At 39.4% G+C, this 24,659-nt stretch overlaps 1 long non-coding RNA gene across 1 annotated transcript; it reads right to left on the reverse strand.

The window, feature by feature from the left end:
* Positions 1-324: 324 nt before the first annotated feature.
* On the reverse strand, positions 325-24,659 carry LOC137096932 (uncharacterized). Its single transcript, XR_010909815.1, has 3 exons — positions 20,524-24,659; positions 11,519-11,675; positions 325-543 (listed from the first exon to the last, which is right to left on the reverse strand). It is a non-coding gene; the product is annotated as an uncharacterized lncRNA (long non-coding RNA).

Consider the following 24,659-nt stretch of genomic DNA (forward strand, 5'->3'; position numbering starts at 1 on the left):
AAGTTTTACTACTTGGCAAGCACAATGTAAATACCACGTTACTATTAAAGAGAACAAATCTAGACCTTTGGCCATCAGCCTTTTGTACATTTATCCAACCATAGGTATTCCAATCTATTTGTCATCCATGGTTGGCCATTGAATTTGACCTGAATGCATCATTTGAGATTGTCACTACAGCCAAGGTGCAAATCTAAAATACTGCTTGAATCTCCTCAAAAAGTAATCCCAGTTCATTTGATCAGAGCAAGTAAATGTACAACCAAATTATATCGTTCCACTTTATTGTAGAATCAATGGATACTAACATAAATAGTCATCCCCATAGCAATTCATTGTTTTATTTTTATCATATCTTTCTCTCAAGTAGGGATACGAGGCAGCTGGAAATATAAATTGATATTAAGGACAGTAAGACCCTCTGATCTATGGCTTCATTTTCTGTGGGTTTCAGTTAACCATAGCCACCACTACTTGAACTGTTTGTAGTTTGTAGTCTTCCAGTGCAATTCTGTGGCATGCTTCTGCCTTTATCTTGTGCATCTGTTGAGGAAGTGATAAGAGAAAGGTTGAGAGTGGGTCGATTCCCTGTTGGAGCAGCGGAGACTCCTCCTGGCCATGGGAACTGAAAATATAGGCATTTGGTATGAGCATCCGTAGGGACTATTGAAACATATTTCTCATAGGTAAGACAGTGTAATGACCTCATCAGATGGAGCATACATCAGTTCAGCCATAGTTTATCCACAGAGCCTGCCAGCTCCAATCCCGCGATGCAGAGGAACTTCTGAAGGGGCACTGTGGGCAAATTATAACGGAACTGGCATTTTTCATTGCAGTGGCAACACAGGAGGCTTCCTATGTTGTACTAGAAGTGATGGCAGGAAGCCGCACAGTTGATGCCTCCAGCCATGGAATTGGCATGCTGGAACGCCAGGTGGTGGGTTCCCCATGCCCCCCGATGGGCACCGGCAGCCATTATGATAAGGTGCTGTTCAGCCATTATGATAAGGTGCTGTGGCGATTCTGGCAGCCATTATGATAAGGTGCTGTTCAGCTAAAAACTTACCATATTAGCAACAAAAATGTAATCCTTCACTCTATGCTTAACTGCTTTAAAAATTCTGACACTTTGTGCCCTTAACCTTATATCCTCACACAATAGCAAAGGTCAGCGGCCAGATTGTTAACTGGAGCAAGCTACAGGGAGTAGTCAAGCCCCCAGTTTAAACAGCTCAACTGGCTGTCAGTAAGTTTCTGGTCCCAATTCAAGGTGAAGGTTATCACCTATAAAGCTCTAAATAGTTCAGGGCCTGCCTATCTTTGTGACCATATCTTCCCCTATGAGCCCACGTGGTTTCTAAGATCTTCTGGGGAGATTCTTCTCTCGCTCCCACCCCTCTTTCAGGTGCGGTTGGTGGGGATGAGGGAAAGGGCATTCTCGGTGGTGGCCCCTCATCTCTGGAACTCCCTCCCCAGGGAGATCAGGCTGGCACCCTCCCTATCCACATTCCATAAGGAATTGAAGACATGGATGTTCCGTTGTGCATTCAATTGATGATTCCTTTGATAGATGGTGCCTAACCATGACCTAAATTCAAGTTCCTGTATCTGATTACTACACTTTTAAGTTAAGTTAAAATGATCCTGTCATAACTGCTCTATTCCTATGCTGCTATATGTTCTACCCACCTTATTGACCAGCCTATCCTCTAACTTGTTTGCACACTGACCCCCCCCCCATGAAACTAGAAGTATTTCTATTGTTGCTTATGATGTTTGTTTATTATTGTTTATGATGCTGTTTTTTATTCTGTTTTAATATTTTATTTGTTTTGTTTTAAACTGTATGTTACTTTGGGCTTGGCCCCGTATAAGCCGCCCCAAGTCCCTTCGGGGAGAGGGAGGTGGGTATAAAGATAACCTCCTTCTTCTTATACCACCTTACCTCATGATAACAACCCACAATATCATATTATTTCAGGGATTTAGGTTGTGTCAAACAGGGAGGGGGTCAGGTGACTGCTTGCTAGGGAAGAAGGGCTTTAGCTACCATATCATTCTAACCTAGCAGTCTGAATCACAACTATGGGAAAATTCAGAAGTTTGGAAATTATGACTTGGCACTTTGTATGTTTTTAATCTGTATTGCTGTTTTATTTTTCTTAACTGTTTTTATTTTTTAAACTGTTTTATAAATTTATATGATATGATATGTTCATTGTTATGTGCGCAATGTGGCATTTAATTTTTGACATAGTTGGTAAGCCACCCTGAGTCCACTTCAAGGTGAGAAGGCCAGGGTAGAAATATAGTAAATAAATAAATAAATAATCCCCATCAAATAGTACAATGATGATGGGGGGCATATGTTCCACCACCTCAGATATCTTGGACTGGCCCTAGTGTGTGTGTCTTCGTGCATGTGTGTGTGACTTCAAGTTGCCTGTTGACCTATGGTGACCTCATAGGGCAGTGGTTCTCAACCTGTGGTTCTCCAGATGTTTTGGCCTACAACTCCCAGAAATCCCAGCTAGTTTACCAACTGTTAGGACTTCTGGAAGTTGAAGGCCAAAACACCTGGGGACCCATAGGTTGAGAACCACTGCCATAGGGTGTTCTTGGGCAAGTAATACTCAGAGGTAATTGTATCAATTCCTTCATCTGCAATACAGCCTAACATTCATTGGTGATCTCCTATACAAGTACTAACCTAGATTGACTCTGCTTAGCTTCCAAGTTCAAATGGGACTTGGTGCCTTTAGGGTATTTAAGTAACTAATATTCTTTACTGGTAAAAGTGCAGGGTTCATGGAAAATTAAACTAAACCCCTTCCAGATCAAATAGCTTGTGAGTAAGGATTTGTCTATTTGTTCCATTAATATTGTCCAAAAAGAGCTGTCGTTTTTATATACAATGTACACAATAAAACTTGTTTATGAGCTGTCTTTTCAGAATAATTGCACATTGTTTTATTAAATACATGATATGGATTTTAAACAACGAACTATACATGACTCTCATCTCAAAAGCCATAGCTGCTTAGCCCAAATAAAAAGTAATTTGAATAATAGCTGACTGGGGGGATTTACATTTACAGCTACCCAATGGCTTATATAAAGCTTGCATTAAACATTATGCATCTGAACATTTGACCTATTGCATGCCATCTATAAATAGAAATGAAATAGATTTAAAGGTTTAAACCCAATTAACCCTGTATTATCACCAGGAAGAGAAAAAAGGCCTAACATATAAGACAGCAAAGAAGGCACTATAATTTCGTGGTCAGCAGTGAACAACCTGAGTTATGTTAATCCGTTCTACAAGCAGCAGGAAAATACATGTTGCCTATTTGATGCATTCCTTTTTGATTAAAGCGTATTGGGATAACTTAGCTATTCATTATCCCTCTAACAAATTGTTCTCATTCCAAAGCAAAATGATAACCTCATTGCCCAGAAAGGGATTAATGCTTACTTTTTGCCTCCTAGAAGTCAACAAACCATTTCTGCTATTTTCAGCTGAATAGCATAGCAAGCAATATCTTATTCATATGTTTTATGTTCAATTGCCACTTCATTGATTGACCATTAATGACTGGAAATGTTAACATGGAATAATGACATTCTCCAACTTGATCAATAATGTGCATTTTAAAAGATTAACTTGAGTGTATTTTCCCCTTGTTGAACATTAATTGCCCCGGGGATCTTAAAAGCTTAATGTCTAGGGTGCTGTTTGGGCAATCTGCATTAATTCCCAGTTGGCTTCACAAACCAGAGAAATTCTGTTCCTCGTGTTGAATTCAAATGTCAAAGAAAGAAGATCACTGAGCTCATGGGATCTACTAGGCCATCCTCCTCATGCAACCCCTCACATTTGTTGGGCTACAACACCTGTCTTACCAACCAACATGGTCAATTGATTTTCATTAGGTTTTTAATAATAATATTTATTTCTTTTCATCCTTCCTCTCTCTCAACTGGGAACCAATATGATTTCAAAGAAAGCTAAAACAAAATAAAACTAGATGCTTTCTGATAAAAAAATAAACACTATCATATGAAAATAGCATTAGTTTTTAAAATATGGCTGAGATTCTAGATTTTCAAAGGAATCATCTACATAGGCCATATACCCTGAAATGGGCGAGAATCTACTCCATGACATTTACATAACACACAGGGCCATCTTACCATGTATGCAGGAGCGGCTCAACCCATTACGCAAAGTAAGCATTTGCAGTATAGCTGATTTTGCCCAGGGGCACTCTTGGGGGAAAATAGACCTTGACATATGTGAGTTGTAGTTACTTGGATGTATAGTTCACCTACAATCAAAGAGCATTCTGAACTCCACTAATGATGGAATTGATCCAAATATGGCACACAGAATTCCCACGATGAACAGAAAATATATATCAGTGATTGGCTGGAGGGAAGGGCACCAAAATACTGTTTGCTTACCATTGAAAATTACCTAGGGCCACCTCTGCCTGTATGTGGGGCACAACCACTTAATGCAGTTGGTTTTGCACTTTGAGATGTTGTGAACAGGCACTGGTTCCAGTTTAGAACAAGGCTCAGTGCTCACATGAGCCAGTCCTGCCATCCCACTTTCCCCATTCTCCCCACATGAGAAAAACAAAGTGACACTTACCTGTGTCACCTTTCTTTCGTCATGGAGTTCCCAAGCTGTCATCAAAGGCACTCATACAACTTGGAGAGGGAAGGGAAATTGCAACAAAGGTTGAAAGGAATCAAATAGATTTCTCTAAGGGTGGTTCCAGACAGTGGAAAAGTCCATGCTGACCCAGGTTTCAAGAAGGCATAATTTGAAACCGAAATTCAAATTAATTTGCCAAAAAGCAGGGTTTTTCTGCTTTGTAATGAATGCAGTTATTTTTACATGGGGTGTCGCACTTCTAAGGGGCTGCCTGGATGGGTCCCAAGAAACCTTTTTTGTCTGCAAAACACAAATGCCTTAAGTTAGGCAGATGAGGACCAACTATGGTATTATTGGAGTAAACAAGAGTAAACAAAAGCAACAGCTCAGGAAGGTCAGCTATGCTGTGTAGGAGTTAATTATCCAAAGATCAGAGCACACAGAAGGACATCAAATAACACTCAATTTACAAAGTGTTTCAATCAATTCATATTGGACCACTAGGAACATCCTGTAAGAGGCCTGCTTTTAGATTGCGTGACAAGTCATTTTTAAAGAAAGGATTACTGGATGTCAGATGAGTAGCAGTTTCTTTGTTTTGAACTCTTTGACAGTCTTTGAGGCAAATGTGGTTTTAACAACCAGAGTGGACAAAGAGCTTCAAATATATTTGCACCAATTATATCCCAGCATTAACTTCCAATCAGAATGGGTGTTCTTAGCTCACTGATTAAATTGTACATTTTATTTGTTTCCCATCAGTATCCAAAAGATATGGCTAGATGTCCTACTCAAAGTGCCTTGTTCAAAGATCAATAGAATGAATTCAGAAAGGTTTGCAATATTCTCATTCAATGTAGTGCTGAAAAGCAGATGGTGTGGGCAGAAATGCTGAGCAAAGTAAACTGATTCACACTGAATACAGGAGCATGTGTTTATATGATCAGAAGAAGCTGAGCTCCATTAATGATGGATGTCACAGCAGGATAGGGTCACTCACTGGATTGACACAAATTCACCACCCAGTTCATTTCCACCAGATGGTCCAAGTGGCCTCGTTAAAGTCACATATCTCCACCACTGCCAAACTTTAAAAAAAAAACTGATTGTCTTCAAAATACTACAAAAGAAAAAGAACTATAACAACTTCCCACAGGATTGGGCAATCAACAAATAATCACAGTCAGAAAACAAATAAATTCAACTCATATCAATATATGGTAAAGTGAAAAAATGTATTTGCAGTGAATCCACATAGGAAGTCAATGATTTATAATAAATACTTGATGCATACAATGTGTAATAACAGTAAAGGCACACTACTATTCATAAAAGGTCAGATTATCATAAATCTTTGCACAGGTAGAAAACTGATGACCTTTGGTGTAAACAAAGGCTAGATGCTTTTGACACAACTGGCTTCCCCACTGGCCTTTATTTCCAAAAGTCATTTATTTCCAGAAACCTTCTAATTCTTTTCTCAAAACAGGAAAACATTGATCTGAAACTTATTGCATAACAGGACTAAGACCATCAACAGGCCCAACTTTTAGATCAAGCCAGTCATTTTCTGCCAGACACAACCAAACACGGTGAAGACATCTGCTCTTGCGCTTGGCTACTCTGCTGCTGAATACGTATGCCCAGTGTGGAATACATCTCATCATGTTAAAACACTGGATATGGTGCTTAATGAAACATGCTGCATTACCACAGGATTTCTATGCCCTACACCACTGGAGAAATTATACTGTTTAGCGGTAGCCAGTATTGCACCATCTGACATTCGTCAGGAAGTAGCAGCCTGTAATGAAAGAACCAAGGCATTGACATCTCCTGCCGATCCTCTGTTCGGATATCAACCAACAAGCCAACCCCCTAGATCAAGAAATAGCTTTCTAAGATCTGTGGAGATATTTGCAGGATATCTGCACAACACCTCAGCAAGTGAGAGTTCAAAAGTGGCATCTTAAATCCCAGAACCTCAATCAGTGGCTGATACTGGATGAGACACTTCCTCCTGGGCACACAGAAAACTAGGAGATTTGGAAGGCGCTGAACAGACTGTGCTCTGGCGCCACGAGATGCCAGAGCACAGTCTGTTTCCTTCAGAAATGGGACTACAAAATGAAGTCCGCAACATGTGAATGTGAAGAGCAAACCACAGATCACTTACTACAATGAAGTCTGAGCCCTGCCACCTGCACAATGGAGGACCTTCTTACAGCAACAGAATAGGAATCCCCATCCCAAGTCCTAGATGCACTTTAGCACAACTATTGTTGCTGCACACCGCACTTTTAATCTTATGTTCCTCCTCCCATCTCAGCACTTTTAACCCTGAACCCCATTGCGCTGGCCGAACCAGTTTTAATAGTGTTTTGATGTATTGTCATTGTGGTTATTTTGCTTGATTGTTTGATTTGCTTTGTTTATTGTTGTGTTATGTTTCTATTGTATTGTATTTGAGGCTTCGGCCCGTGTAAGCCGCATCGAGTCCTTCGGGAGATGCTAGCGGGGTACAAATAAAGTTAATAATAATAATAATAATAATAACACAGAGGCACTCAAAGTGGGCAGTTTCTGGTCAAAGGAAATTTATTATAATGGCAAGTTTTAAACTTTGTGTTTTTTCTATACATTATAGCTGTATTCTCAATTTACTTCTGACATGATAAATAAATAAATTTGCAACTCATTTAATAATCAACACTTGCACTAAATAATGAGCTCTTTCACTTAATCTACTGCATACTATCCATCTTCCTTCAAAGGTGTTTCCATTCTAAACAAGTTGACTATAGAGTCAAGCCAGAGATTTCTTGAGAAGTGTTCTCTCAGTTAAAAAAGAAAATTGCATTTTTGGGGGCTTTTTTATTTTTGTAAAAAAAAACCTCAGAAAAAGTGGAGGGCCTATTGCACTGGTATTTTTGGCTGCCTCACTATATGATCTCAAGAAGAAAGAATGCTTGCCTAACATTCTCAGCTGAGATGGTCTCTATGCTATGTACATTGGCTTTTGCTGGCCAAGGCTTTACTGGCCAATCGCCTCCCTTCTCCATGCCAATGCAAATCATAAAATGCTAGTAGTGAGGCTGCTGCACTGCAGATACAAGAGAAGGTGCCTCTCCCTGTTCCCACAGAAAGTAATAGCAAATAAATACAGAAATTTAAGTGCACCAGCCAGATTTGAACCATGCTTGCTTTATTTCCTCTAGCAGTGTGTGTCAAGAACAGTTTAAAGGCTACAGCGTTGTTGTGACAGATTAAACAAAATAAGACAAGGGCATTTGGTATATGGGATTGTTGGATCTGTCCAGACCTATTATTGTAGTAATGGACAATATGGGTTTGTTAATAAAATCTTCAACTTGGGTGCACAATCCTATCTGAACAACAAAAAACAGCTGTTACAATATCCTTTCCCAGGCGAACCAGATGTCCAAGACAGTCTGGGAAATGGGATATATTGTCCCATCTGCTCTCTTCTCTTAACATTGCCCTGTCTCTACAAAATATGTCTTGAACTTCACACTTTCTTATTTTGTTTCTAAACATTAGAGATATGGTTCTCAGGTAGAGGGTTAGTGATACCAGACTTCTTGTATGTGAATATAGTAAGGATTCTTGAATTTGCTATCAATACTAATCTTGAGCTGATTTATACCAAGTGAGAGAGATGCCATAGAACAGGGGTCGGGACCCTTGGGGGGAGAGGCATGAGGTGGTGTCACAGGGGTTGCCAAAGACCATCAGAAAATGCAGTATTTTCTGTTGGTCATGCAGATTCTGTGAGGGATGTTTGGCCCAATTCTATCATCAGTGGGGTTCAGAACACTCCATCATTGTAGGTGAACTATAAATCCCAGCAATGTCAAGGTCTATTTTCTCCAAACTCCATCCGTGATCACATTTGGGCATATTGAGTATTTGTGCCAAGTTTGGTCCAGATCCATCATTGTTTGAATTCTCTGGATGTAGATGAACTACAACTCCAAAACTCAAGGTCAATGCCCACCAAACCCTTCAAGTATTTTCTGTTGGTCTTGGGAGTTTTGTGTGCCAAGTTTGGTTCAGTTCCATCATTGGTGGAGTTTAGAATGCTCTTTTATTTTAGGTGAAGTATAAATGCCAACAACTACTACTCCCAAATGAGAAAATCTCTGCCAAATTTGGTCCAGTGAATGAAAATACATTCTGCATATCATATATTTACATTATGATTCATAACAGTAGCAAAATTACAGTTAGGAAGTAGGAATGAAAATAATGTTTTGTTTGTGGGTCACCACAACATGAGGGACTGTATTAAGGGGTTGCGGCATTAGGAAGTTGAGAACTTCTGGAATAATCACCCCTGGTTAAGGCACATTTCAAATTGAGGACTTATTAGACAAACTACAGCTCTCATGATTCCATAGCACTGAGCCATACCAATTAAAGTGGTATCAAACTGCATTAATTCCACAGTGTATATGCACTCGAGGTTTTGATTTACTAAGCTATTAATTGTTTACACTGCTCTGTCCCGACTAACAATCCAAAATCAGGACTAGCACCAATTTTTCTGCTCCATTTAACAGAGATAATATGCTCACCAGAATACCCTTTATGATGATTATTATTGAAATTAACATTTGACTTGTCAGAAACAATCTAATATTAAAGCAATTAATATTAAGAATGAAGAGCAAGCAACAGCCCTTTCCCTTATTCTGACCATTCTTTAATTCCAGTAATGTTGATTTGTAAAAGCATTAATGTTGCAATCTGAATGTAGACCCTTAATTTCTGTACTCTGGCAGAATGTGTTCTTATTAGCTATTACTGGCCCAAAGAAAGTTAAGGATTTGGAAAATGGCATGAAAGAACATATTTTGGTTGGCAAAAGAAATAATGTGGTATACAAAGTTATTATAAGTGGGCATTGGGTTTACCGAATATAAATCTAGCTATAACACAGTAATCAGAAATATTTTCTCCTTTAGTTTTCCAATACAAAAATTTAAGTTCAAATTCTTAGGCTCAGCATTAGTGGTTAACACATTGAGGAAACTGACTGCCACCAATGGTCTTAGAAAAGGCTAGTCTTAGAGATACCTAAAATGGTGGGAAGCAGGCAGGAGTCAAGCACCAATATGGCTATTTCCTTAAAGCTCTGCTAGAGAAAGAACGACTCATTCTTTCATCACTCTGAAAAGCTTCTCCAGGAGTTAGGGAGCATCAGTGTTTTTGAACAGAAGTCAATCTGGCCCTTCAAACTGGGCATCTTAGATCAACCAAAACATAAAGACTTTGATGGTGGGAGATAGGCAGTAGCATCACCGCATCCAAGAGCTTCTGAAGTTTGCAACCAGCCCTGGCCATCTTTCAACCATTTGCTTGACATTGTTGTGGAACTAAAAACATGGTTGTTCCAATGTGCTTTTGAGTAATTGGTTCACTAAATTAATCAGCCTTTCTAACCATAATTCCCAACCTTTCTAGCCATAACCCATTCTCAACTCTTTCACTTTACTATTGTCCCTGCCCTTGAGTTGTACTGTATTAATCTGACTTGACCTTTTCAGCCTTAATTGATCACCTATCTCTCATACTTTACCATCAGCCCTTGTTTGGGCAGTCATATTGCACAAGCCTTCCCTTGCCCCTCAACTTGGGGACATCCATTGTGCTCAGCTTCCGGTTGTTGTATGGTGAATTATGTTTTCAATTATGTGTTATAACGTCTGTATATGTATTTTATTTTGTATATTTTAACTCTCTTTGACTGGGCTTAGACCCTATGTGAGCCACCCTGAGTCCCTTCGGGGAGATGGTGGCAGGATACAAAAATAAAGTTGTTGTTGTTGTTGCACACTAGGGATTCAACTGATCAGAGCATCATGCTAAAACTGTTTGATTGGATGATGCTGATAATGTTGATTTAAAATGAACCAAATTGGTACCATACACTTTACAGCACATACCCAGTTATTTAAAACAATATATAAATAAATAACAAAACATAGCAATATCAGTCAAGACATGTAAGAGATTATTAATTTCTTGTAGGGGCCCCCTCCCTCTATTTCCCCACCCAAAAAAAAAACTCAAGAGATTGAAATAATCTGTGCACAGACATCAGTCTGCCACCAAATTCCAGCTGTTCGAAAGGAAGATTAAGAGAGATACTAGTGCTATTTAATAACTGTCACTGTTGGTGGCATAACAATGCACATATTTAAGTACAATATCAAGTGTATTGACCTTGTCCCAGCATCCCTGGGACTTGGGAAGCAATATGTAAATGTATATATCAGTGTTTCTTGTGAGAGAAACACCAAACCACTGAAATCTTTTGTTAGATAATGCGCCCTCCATTTTCACTTTAACCTGGTTTTTCAACTTGGGGAGGGGAAGAGAAAACAAAATCTGACCAATGTAAATTGAGAACAAGTAAAAATGAACTATAGACCCCTTTAGTCATGAACATATTTAGGATATTCCAGCTGATCTGGGCTCTTCCAACTGATCAGTGTAGACATTTTCCAAATTAAGCTGAAAGAGTCAGAGACTGTTTTTCCATATGCCCCTCGATATTTGTCTATTGTCTCTGCATGGAAAGGAAAGGTCAGTAGGTGTAAATGAGATGGAAAATGGGGTTGGCTGTTATGAAGCACAGCTCTGTATATAATGTTATAATGTTAGGACCAGCAACTGAATATTTTTAATGCTGTGTTGAAATTCTGCATCCTTGAAATTGCTTGTTCTTAGTTTCTTGCTAGGCCATGATGGCTTTTCCTGTTAAGGTTCATCCTGCTTTGCGGAATGTTTTTTAAACATGTGTGCATAAGGACGCTTACTTACATTTTGTTGTTGGTTATTAGTAGCCTGGTCTCACTGCAGAGTTTGGAAAAGTTATGTTTTGGATGATAGCTCCCACTGACCATGCAGGCTAGGGATTAAAGGGAGTTAATTTTTCCGAACTCTGCCTCATTGTGCCTGAAATAATAGAAAAAGTTTCCTGCAAAACAATAGAAACAGAATAGGGAGGGAGATAGATAAGGATGAATGTGAATAAATCTGGCTACACAGATCTAGGTTTCGCTGTAATTAGGTAAGAAAATTAAGAATATGCTAGGAAATGTGGCATCAAAAACACATCTACACTGACCATATAATTCAGTTTGAAGTCAGTGTCAAACTGTGGTGGCTACAAAGCACACGTTGTCAAAGCACACTGTGGTGCAAATTTAAGTTTTTTAAAGCTCATCAAGCAAAATTGGAGAGGAAGTCTGAACAAAGCCCCTTACTGCATTTTGATCAGGCCCAAATGTGAACCACATTGCACAACAAAATTGGTTGTGCAGAATGCAAAGTGCATTGTAGACACCAGCCCATGTGGAAGTGCATCAGGGGGCTAGTTGACCTTCTGAGACAGGTAATTGATTATCTCCACTACTAACCGCCACTACCCACACCTCATATGCATCCAGAGCACTGGTGTGCATCTTAACAAGGAAATGGAAAAAACTGCTATCAAGCAAAATATACTGTGTATTCTGAAACCAATTTGAGGTCATTCAAGGTTATGTAAATCACCTTCCTGGCCTCAAACCTGTTACAGACATGTCAATTTAATCACCCAAACAACAAAATCAGTTTCTGCCAAATCAGCTCCAAACTGACCTGAGTGATCATGTAAATGAGCCCAAAATGACAGTGATTGGTCAGAATCCAATAGGGCACAGCTGACCATACAATGCCCCCTGGCTTTTTGTAGAGTCAACACAGCCCCCATTTACTGCCATTCTGTGCCAGTTGGAAAGCAAAGGGAAAGTAGAAAAGCATTGACTGTGTCCCTATAGCAAGACATTAAATTCCTCACTCATTCACTAGCATCCACTCATCTCCCCTGGAGTTTTCAGCAGATGAGATAATAATTTCATATTTCATTACAGGGATATAGTTTTTCCATAACAAAACAACAAGGGGTGCAGGAAAACACCAGAGTGGCTGTTGATGCAGCAGAGCTTTGGGGCATAGCCACATTGGTGCTTGATTCCCCTTCATGCCTGCTTCCCACCATTTTAGGTATATTGGTAAAGCCCATTGGTTCCAATCAGTTTGTCATTTGTTGTTGTTTATTCATTCAGTTGCTTCATCCATCTTGCCCTTGGTCGGCCCCTCTCCCTTTTTCCTTCCATTTTCCCCAGCATCATTGTTTTCTCTAAGCTTTCCTGTCTTCTCATTATGTGGCCAAAGTACTTCATCTTGGCCTCTAATATCCTTCCCTCCAATGAGTAGTCGGACTTTATTTCCTGAAGTATGGACTAATTGGATCTTCTTGCGGTCCAAGACATTCTCAGAATTTTTCTCCAGCACCACAGTTCAAAAGCGTCTATCTTCCTTCGCTCAGCCTCAGCGCTCACTTCCTTCGTTTCCCTTTATTGTCCAGCTCTCACATCCATAGGTTACTATGGGGAATACCATTGTTTTAACTATGTGGATCTTCATTGTCAGTGTGATGTCTCTACTCTTCACTATTCATCAAGCTTGGTCATTGCTCTTCTCCCAAGAGGTAAACATATTCTGATTTCCTGGCTGCAGTCTGCATCTGCAGTAATCTTTGCATCTAGAAATACAAAGTCTGTCACTGCCTCCATGTTTTCTCCCTCTATTTGCCAGTTATCAGTAACTCTTGTTGACATAATCTTGGGTTTTTTTATGTTTAACTGCAACCAGTTTTTACACTTTCTTCTTTCATCTTGGTTAGAAGACTCCTCAGCTCCTCCTTGCTTTTGGCCATAAAAGTGGTATTATCTGCATATCTAAGGTTGTTAATGTTTCTTCCAGCAATTTTAACTCCACCCTTGGATTCATCAAGCCCCACACATCGCATGATGTGTTCTGCATACAGGTCTAATAGATTGGGTGAGAGTATACAACCCTGCCATATGCTTTTCCCATCTTGAAACAGCCTGTTGTTTCGTGGTCAGCTCTTACTGTTGTTACTTGGTCATTATACAGATTCCTCAGGAGACAGACAAAGTGATTTGGTATCCCCCATACCACCAAGAACTTGCCACAATTTGTTATGATCCATGTAACAGAGCAAGGTTATTGCTTTTAAAAAAATATTCTTTATTGAGATTTTAATAAAAAGACACCAACAATGCAAAAGGAAAAAAAGAAAAGAAGAGGGGGAAAAAAGAAAAAAAAAGAGACATAAAAATACTAAAAGTTGACCTCCTGGTATCCTTTTATGCATGCTCACACTGGTCATTTTGAGACGTGTGTGAGCCAATCCTAACTATGGCATTCTACGGGCCTATACTTTTTGCTCTCAGTCATACTCATGTTTCATTAAAATTACCTCATTTTACAGACGATGAAGCAGTGTGTTATAAAAGGTGCAGAGGTTTTCATGTCTCCAGAGAAGCATGTTATCTACTGACTAATGAATACCATGCTTTTGCTAATATACTCACCAGAATACCACATTTATTACATATTATTTGTTGCCAAACAGATTAAAATGGTCCCAGAAGGACATAGATTTATTGTCTTCTATAAAGTCAGGTCTATTCTACTTTAGTGGATATTGGTGGCAGTGGCTTTCCAAGGTATCACGTAGAGAGGGGACTTGAAGCAGTTCAACCTAAAAATGAAGCAGAATAAACTAAGAGCCTTTAGCAGACAAGGCACTTTCTCTTCTGATGAGCCATAGGCCTTTCCCAAGTTGCAGGACGCAAACATCTTTAAGGATGCTTGAAGAATCTGAACCAAATGTAAAAGCAAACTTAACTGATCTGCCAATTATGGTTGCAACTGAGTTAGATCACCTTTAGAACATCATGAAATCACTGCACTTCCAGTCCCAGCAATTCATACAGTTTCATTGGAGGGATTAGAATTTCTAGAGTGTTATCCTCTCTAGGAATCTGCCAGGTCATAGAATCATAGAATCAAAGAGTTGGAAGAGACCTCATGGGCCATCCAGTCCAACCCCCTGCCAAGAAGCAGGAATATTGCATTCAAATCACCCCTGACAGATGGCCATCCAACCTCTGTTTAAAAGCTTCCAAAGAAGGAGCCTCCACCATATTCCAGGCCAGAAAGTTCCAATGCTGAACAGCTCTCACAGTCAGGAAGTTCTTCCTCATGTTCAGATGGAATCTCCTTTCTTGTAGTTTCTTGTAGAATCTTTCCTTTCTTGTAGGTCCTCCAATACAACTCTGTGATAACTTCCAGCAGAAGTGTATCTTAAAATCATCCAGGGAATCTAGAAAATGCCTAGAGAGTCAATTTTCACAGATGCAGGTAAATGAAACTTTGGATATGGGTTCCATAGTTATGGTGCATAATTGTGTAGTGTGAAGGAGCCTCTGAATGAGTAATCAGATGGCTAACCCCTGACATGAACCATGTTAGCATACCACGCCTTCACTTTGGATTCTCTTTTATATGGGCAACAAAACTTGGGACCCTTTGTGAAGGAAAAGGTACACTGAGGTTCAAAGAGAAATGAACACTGGTGATAAAGAATTGCCCCAGCATTTTCTACATGTCCTTCCTTTCCATGTTCTTGTAGTTAGTACAGAAATGCCTGGAGAGGAGTGAACTCAGAACACTGGAGCCTCCTTTGTCTGGCCTTCAGCAACCTCCTGACTCTGATGGCAGTCTAATCAAAACAGGAGCCACATTTGATGTGCATGTGCATAAGATTAAAATATTTGTCCTATCCTGCCTCAAACCCTCCCCCCCCCCCCCCCCCCCGTGTAAAGGCCAGCTACCTTGGCACATTCTATCCCCTTGACGTGTAGCTGCCTCCTCCACCCTTTAACATGACCACAGGATCTAAACTCCACAAATGCTTAAAAATAAGCAGAGCAATAACAACCTCCTGCCTTCCATTCAGAGCCAAATGAAAGACACTGTTTAATTAGTCGATCATATGTTTTCCTTTGCATGTGGGATGTGGGGTGTCTAGATGTCTTTGAAGAATTTTAGGGAGGGAAAGATAGATCAAAGAAATACACGTTCTTTTTGAAGGTTGAGAAGAGGTTGTCCTTTCCACTAAAGGAAAACATCAAGTCTCTCCATCAGCTACTAGTGAATTACCCAGAAGGGAAGGCTGACCTGATAGGGCATAATCCCATGTCTCTAATCTATTAGGTTTTTATTAACTTCATATGAAGTTAATTTCCTGGGTTACTGTAAGACATTAAGAGGCTGCACTTTGATGTGTCTCCCACAAACCCTCCTAGCTATGACCACACCTTTTTCCTCTCTACTCCTCGCTCCAGGATTTCAATCCACAGAGCGATGTCAGGCTGCGTGCCTTTCCAGTCACATTAAGTTGCTGGAGAATATGAATCCAAAAGAAACAGCCAATAAAATCAGAAACAGCTGTAACAATTTTACATGGCATGGTTCTGATTTCCTTCATTTCTGGGTCTTCCCTTACATGCATAATACACAAGATCTTTTCTCCTTCCCCCATCCCAGTGGCTTTTTTCTTATTCTATCTTTAGAGATCTTGCTTTTCAAAATATAGTGGGTGGAGAGGAAACGCGTTGATTTCCACCTTCCCAGTTACCTTCTGATTTTAGAAACTGGCCTTAGCTTATCAGAGGTGGGGGCAGCCCACCAAACAAAGAAGAAATGGGAGAAATAATAGGAAAAGGAAAAGAGAGAGGGGCAGTAAAAATAAAGGCAGGAAAGCAATGATAGAGGAGGGTGGGGAAAAGTTACTTTGACTCCCATGCACAGGTGCAGGATTTTAGGTTTACTTAATAAAGGGCTCTCTTTTCCCAACCTTTTCAGATTTCTCTCTCCCCAACATATAATGGATAGCTGTATTTTCATTTTCTTTGGCCACCGCAAAAAACTAACTTTTGTTAAAGATATATGATCAAGCATTTTTTGCAGTTTTCAGTATCATTGTTGAAATGTATTAGCCAAAAGGATCCTTTACTTGCATGTTATTCAGCATTGAGCTGTCAAAGGAGAAACAGTGTCAAAGTGCCAAGTTGCAAGGAAGAACAGTAATGGCTACAAAATAAGGAATGGCTGTAGATTGTGTAATCAACTCAATTCAGTTGATTTTGGGGAAGTTCTCATGTATATGGTGGGTACTTGCTTTTTCAGTGCCTAAGTGACAAATTATATTAATGCTTTCCTGGAAGCAAAACTTATTAAACAGAGTAGGGCATGCTTGAAGGAGGCATACATTAACTTGTGCTGCACATGATTTGCTGCTTAATATGAGAACTGATTCTACTGAAAAGCATTGCTTAAAAGGTGATATGTCTCCCAGATGTTTGATGTCTTATGATGCGTATGCAAGTAATCACTGAGAGACCTTTTCACTTTTGTAGTATGAAAGAGGTGCCATATATACTGTTGGTGAAAAATCGACACCCACCCCCACCCCCCGTCCAAAATAAACACAATATCAGCTCCAAAGTCAAAAATGAATTTTGTTGTATATTTTTTACATTATATGAAGTTTCACAATATCAAAACAGTATCATTTCCCTGGTCTGCAGTAGACTTTCCTGTGGTCCAACTAGGAAACTACACATTCCAGGGGAGATTACAACAACAACAACAACAACAACACTTTATTTATATACCGCTTTATCTCCCCAAGGGGACTCACAGTGGTTTCCAAGTAAACATAAACAGTACATACAAGAAAAAACGGCAGTGTGGGTACAACCTATGTCTCCATTGCAAGTGAAATAGTTATTTTATGGGAGTGGATACATGTGCTACCTAAAATATTTTTTGCATGATTATAACAATTTCCTTCCCAATCATAAAGTCCTACTAAATCCCCCCTCCCCATCTCTTGACAGTAATATGGCCACTGCTGACATAGCACTGAAATAGAAGAGAAGGCACACTGAAGTGTTTGCAGAATGAAATCTGGGCTCTTCAATCTATCCTATGTATTTTTAAAAAATCATACTCAGAACTTTAAAATCACCCAGGGTTACTATTGGATTAAAATCAATAGTAAACTTAAACAAGATGGGAAGCGCCAGTTGTGCATAAATATCTGATATCGCATTCCGTTTTGGAACAACTGCTCATAAATACAGCAGGTTTCTTTTGTGGTTAAGAATCTATTAAATAAACACTACACATTCCTCTCTCCTTAGTGTGCTAAAATAACTTTGTTCAGACCATTTGTTCATTAAAGCACGCTATATATTACTAGGGGAGATTCCCAAACTCAGTGTTCAGTGATAAAATCCACTAAAGGCCAAGAGAATGAATGTTTACCATGGAAAACATGAAAATGATGGAGATATTGAGCAGCTAGGCCAGTCATATGTCTTGTAGGATCTGTATGTTCCAGTCTCATGTAAAGGAAAAGATGAACTGACATGATGTACTTCCAAACTGATGTTAGTTCCTAAATTATATTGTTAGTCCTGAGTAAGTAGACCTATGGAGTCAATTGGATATACCTAGGCATTGATTTACCATTCAGCAATTAATTCAGTCCATTTACTCTATTTGGAATTAACCAACAGAATTCGAACCATAAAAAAGCTAGTGAGAAAAGAACAGCATCCTATTCCTAGAAGTCCTTTTTATGCTCTGTAATGGCAACCCCACCTTCTGGCAATGCTGACATAAAGTTACATTTCATAAAGATTGGCTACAACAGAAACTGGTAAAACTCACCTGGAGATCCAAACTAAATTTTACACAAACTCTGCAGCTTCTACCTAAATATGCCCCAAAAGGCTCTCTTCTTTCCTCCCCATAAAATGCTTCCTTTCCTTCTTTGCTGCTAATACTCAAGTCTTGCCATCATAGTACCCCATATTTCCCTGTTCCAACCCAACAGCTTGTGGCAGCTGTTCAAAAACATGCTTATTCACTTATCTGTTTAAGTTACATGTCCTAATTCTCCTATTATGGATCCCATGGTAGCTAAAAATACACACTGAAACAACACATCATTGAAATGGTATAATATATATATAACACTTTTAAAAATAAACAGCAAACTAATTAAAATATTCGAAACTGTTAAAACGTATATAAGGTGTAGTAATTTTTTAAAAAACACAGCACACATTTGCTACCATCAGTTTAAAAGTTGAAAATCTGTTTAAATATAAAGATATTTGCAAAATAAAAAAATAGGACAAAGGTGGAGCCAAGTAAGCCTCTTACAGGAAAGAATTCTTCAGTACATAAATGCCTATGGTCACTGAAAAATTGTGATGAAGTTAGAAAAGCTACCTGAATTCAACAAGAGCAATGGGCCTTGTTCATTAAAGAGTGTGTATTATTATTATTATTAGTAGTAGTAGTAGTATTATTAGTATTATTATTATTATTATTATTTGAAACACAACAAGATGAGACCACAGTGGACAAGATCACTCTGCTGGCTGTTGTATTGGATCATACGTCAGACACTTCCCAAGTGTCTAGAACTGTGTGATGTATCAGTGAATAATGTGTGCATATCCCAGTAAGGTGGCACTCTGCAGCTGGCAGATGGTAATTTTCTCAGCGCCGATTGTGTTTAAGTGCAGGCCAAGGTCTTTAGGCACTGCACCCAGTGTGCCGATCATAACTGGGACCACCTTTACTGGCTTGTGCCAGAGTCTTTGCAGTTCGATCTTTAAATCCTCATATTGTGTCAGCTTTTCCAGTTGTTTCTCTTCAATCCTGCTGTCACCTCGGATTGCAACAGCAACAATCCATACTTTTTTTATTAACACGATCATGAGGTCAGGAGTATTGTGCCCCAAAACTCTGTCTGTCTGAATTCAGAAGTCCCAGAGAAGTTTGACGTGTTCATTTTCTATAACTTTTTCCAGCTTGGATCCCATCAGTTCTTTGTTGCAGGCAGAAGGCATTTGTGGCACAGGTTCCAATGAATCATCTAAGCAACGGTATTATGCATCTGCTTGTAGTCTATCTGTGTGATCTTCTTGCAGCAGCTGAGGATGTGATCTACTGTTTAATCTGCTTCCTCGCAGAGTCTACATTTTGGATTATTATTATTATATTCTGCTTTATCTCCCCAAAGGGGAGTCAAAGCGGCTTGACATAAAAGCATTAATATACAATTTAAAATATTCAAAAATGCAAACATTAAAATAGAATTAAGCACAAGCAGCATTAAAACATTCAGTTAAAATCCATCAAAACGATTAAAAACCAAAGCACCCCCTGACTAGATCTTAGACAACCTCATCTTTAAATGCATGCCTGAATAAAAAGGTTTTAGTCTGCCATCAGAAGGACAGCAGGGAGGAGGGCATTCTGGCTTTCCTGGACAGGGAGTTCCAGAGTCGAGGGGCAGCCACCGAGAAGGCCCCCTCTCTCGTTCCCACCAAGCAAGCTTTAGATGTAAGTGGGACTGAGAGAAGGGCCTCTCCTGAATATCCCAAGGCCCTGGCACGTTTGTACAAGTTTGATACAGTTTGATACCAATTTAGTTACCATGGCTCAATCAACATTTTTCTGTTTCTACTGTAAGTTTAAAAACATATTCCCTGCAGATACAGGAGTTGTAATGTATTGACAGCTGATCCAATTCCTTTAAAACTGGTTTTATGATTTCTATAAGATATTTTGGCAGCCCACCTACTGTGTAATGTACTCACTACAGCTTCCAGATCATCTTCAAAGGTAATACCACATAGAGTGCACTGCAGAATGCTAATTGGAAAGGTACCAGTGGCTGGACTATCATGGCTCAGGTAAGTCATCCTCAAAAAGGCCACATCTGGCATACTAATCAAAACTTGCCCTTGAAGACCCAAAACATCTTGGGTCTTCAGTGGCAGAACTGGACCAAGGAGTAATCACAAGCTAGTCATCTGTACCTTCAGAAAGATGACATCTCAGGTTGGTCATTTATCCCGTTCCTGAAGAGAACCATCAGTCCACAGATATTCTGTAATATCACAATTCAGCTGCAATTCATTGGTCTTCATTCAGCCTATGACTACTTCCAGACAATCATGTGGCACCCAGTTGATTCTGATGACAAAAAAATAGAACTGGATGTCATAAATATACCTGATACCAGCCAACTGCCAAACTTTACATTTGTGCAATCCTATAATTGACTCTTCAGAGTAAAGTTTCACTGAGTTGAATGGGATGTAGTCTAAGGAACTTGTGTATGTCTATAAAAGTATCTCCAAACTGTAAACGAAGCAAAACAGCTAGAGATAGCCCAAGAGGCCAGGGAGGAAGAGGTTTGTCCTCTCTGAACACAGGGCTGTGGAATCTAAACATAGCTCCCTTGTCTATACTATATAGACCTGACAATGCCAAGTATGTGTGTCACCCACAGCAGTCGCTTGAACTATGGCAGTGATGTCAGATTCCAACCACATCCTGAAAAACATCAGCTGCTTTATGCAAAAAGTTCCACTCATTTTCTGTGCCAGATTCCATGGGCTTTTTAAAAAAAATCAGCTGGGATTTCACACATTTTCCATCAAGCTCAAAACTGTCTAAACTGTCCTCTCACAAGTACTGCAGGATTTCCTTGCTCTACAACACAAAAGATTGCAAGATGTATCACTTACAAAGATATATGACTCTCTCTCGACTGGATGTGGTCAAGCGTGAGAGGATTGCAATGCACTAAGTTTTTCTGCAACCTTTGGCTTTGTACAAATAAATGCCTGGGGCTAAGCTGAAACATTACAGAACAAATAGACCCAATCTCAGTCTCAGGTTTTATATTTTCTATTCTCTGAGTACATCCAGCTAGTTAACAGCAGACGGGTTGCAAATAAACATTGTTTCTCAGAACTGTAATGTCACTTTCCTCAACCTTTTTTCTTATTTCCTAAATGTCTTAGCATTACTGCTAAGATATTTAGCACAAACAATATTTTAAGTTTAAAAATGTGTGTGGACAATTCACGTAGTGAATAGTACATTTTTTAAATCCTTCAGTTTCCAATATTCTCTATGGATGTAGCATATCTACTAGCAATCTTTGAGCAGTAGTAAGGCTGTGATGGCATGAAGACATCATCTTTCCATGGACTGGCATATAATATCAACCTGGGTTAACTATTTGGTAGCTTACATATGCCCATTGTCAGGTTAAGAGAGATATTATTTGAAAGAAAGCTATATCCAAAAACATGACAGAAGGCTCCATTTTAATACCTTTTGGTCTATCTTTCTTTCACTCTCTGCCTCCGAAAGATAAGAGGAAGGGGAGGAAAGGGGAATGGGAGGAAAGGGCCAGGAGGGGGCTTGGGCAGAACCCCCTCCTTTCCTCCCAACCCACTGACCCTGCTCTGGCCCACCATCCGGCCCCCAGGTTAGAAAGTTTGCCCATGCCTGATCTACACTGTAGAATTAATGACATTACTTTAATTGCTATGTGTTAGTTTTATTGATGTCCACAATTTCAGGATCCATTTCTCGGTGTGGCAGCTCCAATCAGTTCCACTAGAGACACACAGAGATTGAGGGAAAGATCAGAGATCATTTATTCCTCCATTGGCCAAAGAAGGACGTCAGGAGAAAGTTTTCCACATCCAACATAAACCACAGTTACAAGCATGGACATTTAACAGATATTTGACAGACATTTGAAAGAACAGACATCTGCTGTGATTGGGGCAAACTATGATCCACAACCTTATAGGTTCAAAAGTACAATCACTTACAGTCTGTGACTTGTGCACAGTATGGCAGGAAACAATATGGCAGGAAACTTAGGACTTCATCAGATCGAGTGAGGGGGAATGGAGAAAAGTGGGGGAAAGTGGAGGAAAATGACTTTCCCCATCGTGTGGGATGGCAGAAGGGAAGGTTCTCTTGATTAGGCAATGGCTGGCCATTCTGACCTGATGGGTTTTAGCTTCTAAGGGAGAGGCCCATTTTGTTGAGAATGGAATCGAGGCATTCTCAGAACTTATTTTTCCAGGGGCTTTAGCTCACCCTTCTCAGAATTCATCAATTGTTGGGAAAGGAATGCAGAGTTGTCAGTGGCTCAGCCTGGGGTCGTTCTCCTGGCTTTCATAGCTAAGAGGGATAACTCTTTCATTTTTGGGCCTCCGTAACTTTTTGGGTCCCTGTTTCAGACAACATTATGGAATCATGAAAATGCTGGTATCTCACCAAACTACAAATTCCACTATTGAGTCATGGCAGCTAAAGTGGAGTCAAACTACTAATGCTATAGTGTTGAGGCACCCTAAGAGAGACCAGTCCAACCAAGAGTAATGTATCCTCCAGAATCTTGCTGGACAGGAAGGGAGTGAAAAGGGGAAAGAAAAGTGAGGGGTGGTGTTCCCAATAAGAAAAAGTTGAAAATGAGTATAGTAGAAAGTCAGAGGGAGGGAGAGAATAAGAAAAGGTGATGTAATCGTTCTTTTTGCATCAGGCTCTTTAGCTATTTTGGTCCCACCCATGGCCAATGAACAATCCCAAAAGATTAGCCCTGCTGGAACTCAACCTCTGCAGAAAAGAGATTTGTCTCTTTAACTGCCTGATTACTATGTTTTATGTAATTAGCCTTTAAATTGTGACTTACTTCTTTTGATACCAAACAGACTGCTTATTTATTACAGCCGGCCAATTGTTTCTATAGGTTCTGCATCCACTGACCAAAAATATTCAAAAAATTCAAAAATAAAAACTTTGTGCCATTCATTATTTCATATAAAGGATTCTATTTCACTATGCAATTGTATATAATGGGACATGAGCATCCACATTTTTGGTATCTATGGTAGATCCTCAGGCTATATTGAGGGCCCATTGTGATGTTAAAGAGATTTTTGGAAAATTACTAACGTTCAGAGCACGACAAATATCAAGGTGGTTCCTAGGAGATAAAATTAAAATGAAAACTCATTTGGCAGGGAAAATCCTTAAACACATACACAATTCATACAGCTTGAAAAGCCATATTCAGTAGAGGTCCTGGCTACCCACTAAAATGTCATTGGAGATGGAGCCTGGGGACTTTTATCATAGTTGTGGTCTTTATTGTGTGCTTTTATTTCAGTTTTTGAAGTCAGCATTTAAAAGTGTTTGTAAGTTCTTTTGAATATTTTTGAAATGAACAGCATATAAATTAGCCGATATATATATATAGAACTGGCTTGCATGGCACTGAAAGAACCAAAACAAAAATTTTCACAGAGAAAAAAGAAATCATACATATTAAATATACTTTCATATAAACAGATTTTCATAAATTTACTTATCTCACTTCTGATATTGATAGCTATGAATAATTCAGATCATTATGACCCAGCCTGCCACCAACACCCAACACTTACATATTGCTGCCTGAGTTTGTCTTTACATCAATATGGCCTAGAAATGTGCTTTAAAACAAAGAATAAAAGTTGTTATCCCAGTTTGTTGATTTCTGAGCCCAATTTCAAATCCTGGGTTTAAATAAAAATGACTTTTTAATGGCCGAAGAGAACCCAATTCTTGATTATGTTGAGAGGCAAAGTACAGAGGGATTTTGGCATTCACTGCAGTTTGGTTCCCCCTGGGATGCCAAAACACCATGTTATATATAATGGTATAGCAATGTGGCATCCCTTTTATAAAATGAGAAAATCAAGAGTTGCTTTATTCATGTTTTTTTTTAAAAAAATAAAAATTAATGCTGATCTGTAAAAAGGAGGCCACCAAGGCTTCCAGAGGAGTATGAGAAACTATTTGTAAGCCACATTGATTGTTTTGAAAAGGAGACTATAGGTAGGGAAGAAAGAAAAAGGAAACAGAGAGTGTACACACCATGTCCACAACCTCCCTTAAAGGTCTGCCCTACAAAGACACAAAACAGAAAAATGTAATTCGGGATAATTTTGCAATAAGCCATTTGGCCTGCAGATAATATGTCAGCTTGATGGAGAGGACACCATTGCATTTCATATAGGTAGCTTTCAAAGAGATTGCCCACTGTGGACAAAATATCCTAGGCAACCAAACCCCCCCCCCCTTTCTCCCCTACCCCTCC

Source organism: Anolis sagrei, chromosome 4 (genome assembly GCF_037176765.1).
Source record: "Anolis sagrei isolate rAnoSag1 chromosome 4, rAnoSag1.mat, whole genome shotgun sequence".
Classification (NCBI taxonomy): Eukaryota; Metazoa; Chordata; class Lepidosauria; order Squamata; family Dactyloidae; genus Anolis; species Anolis sagrei.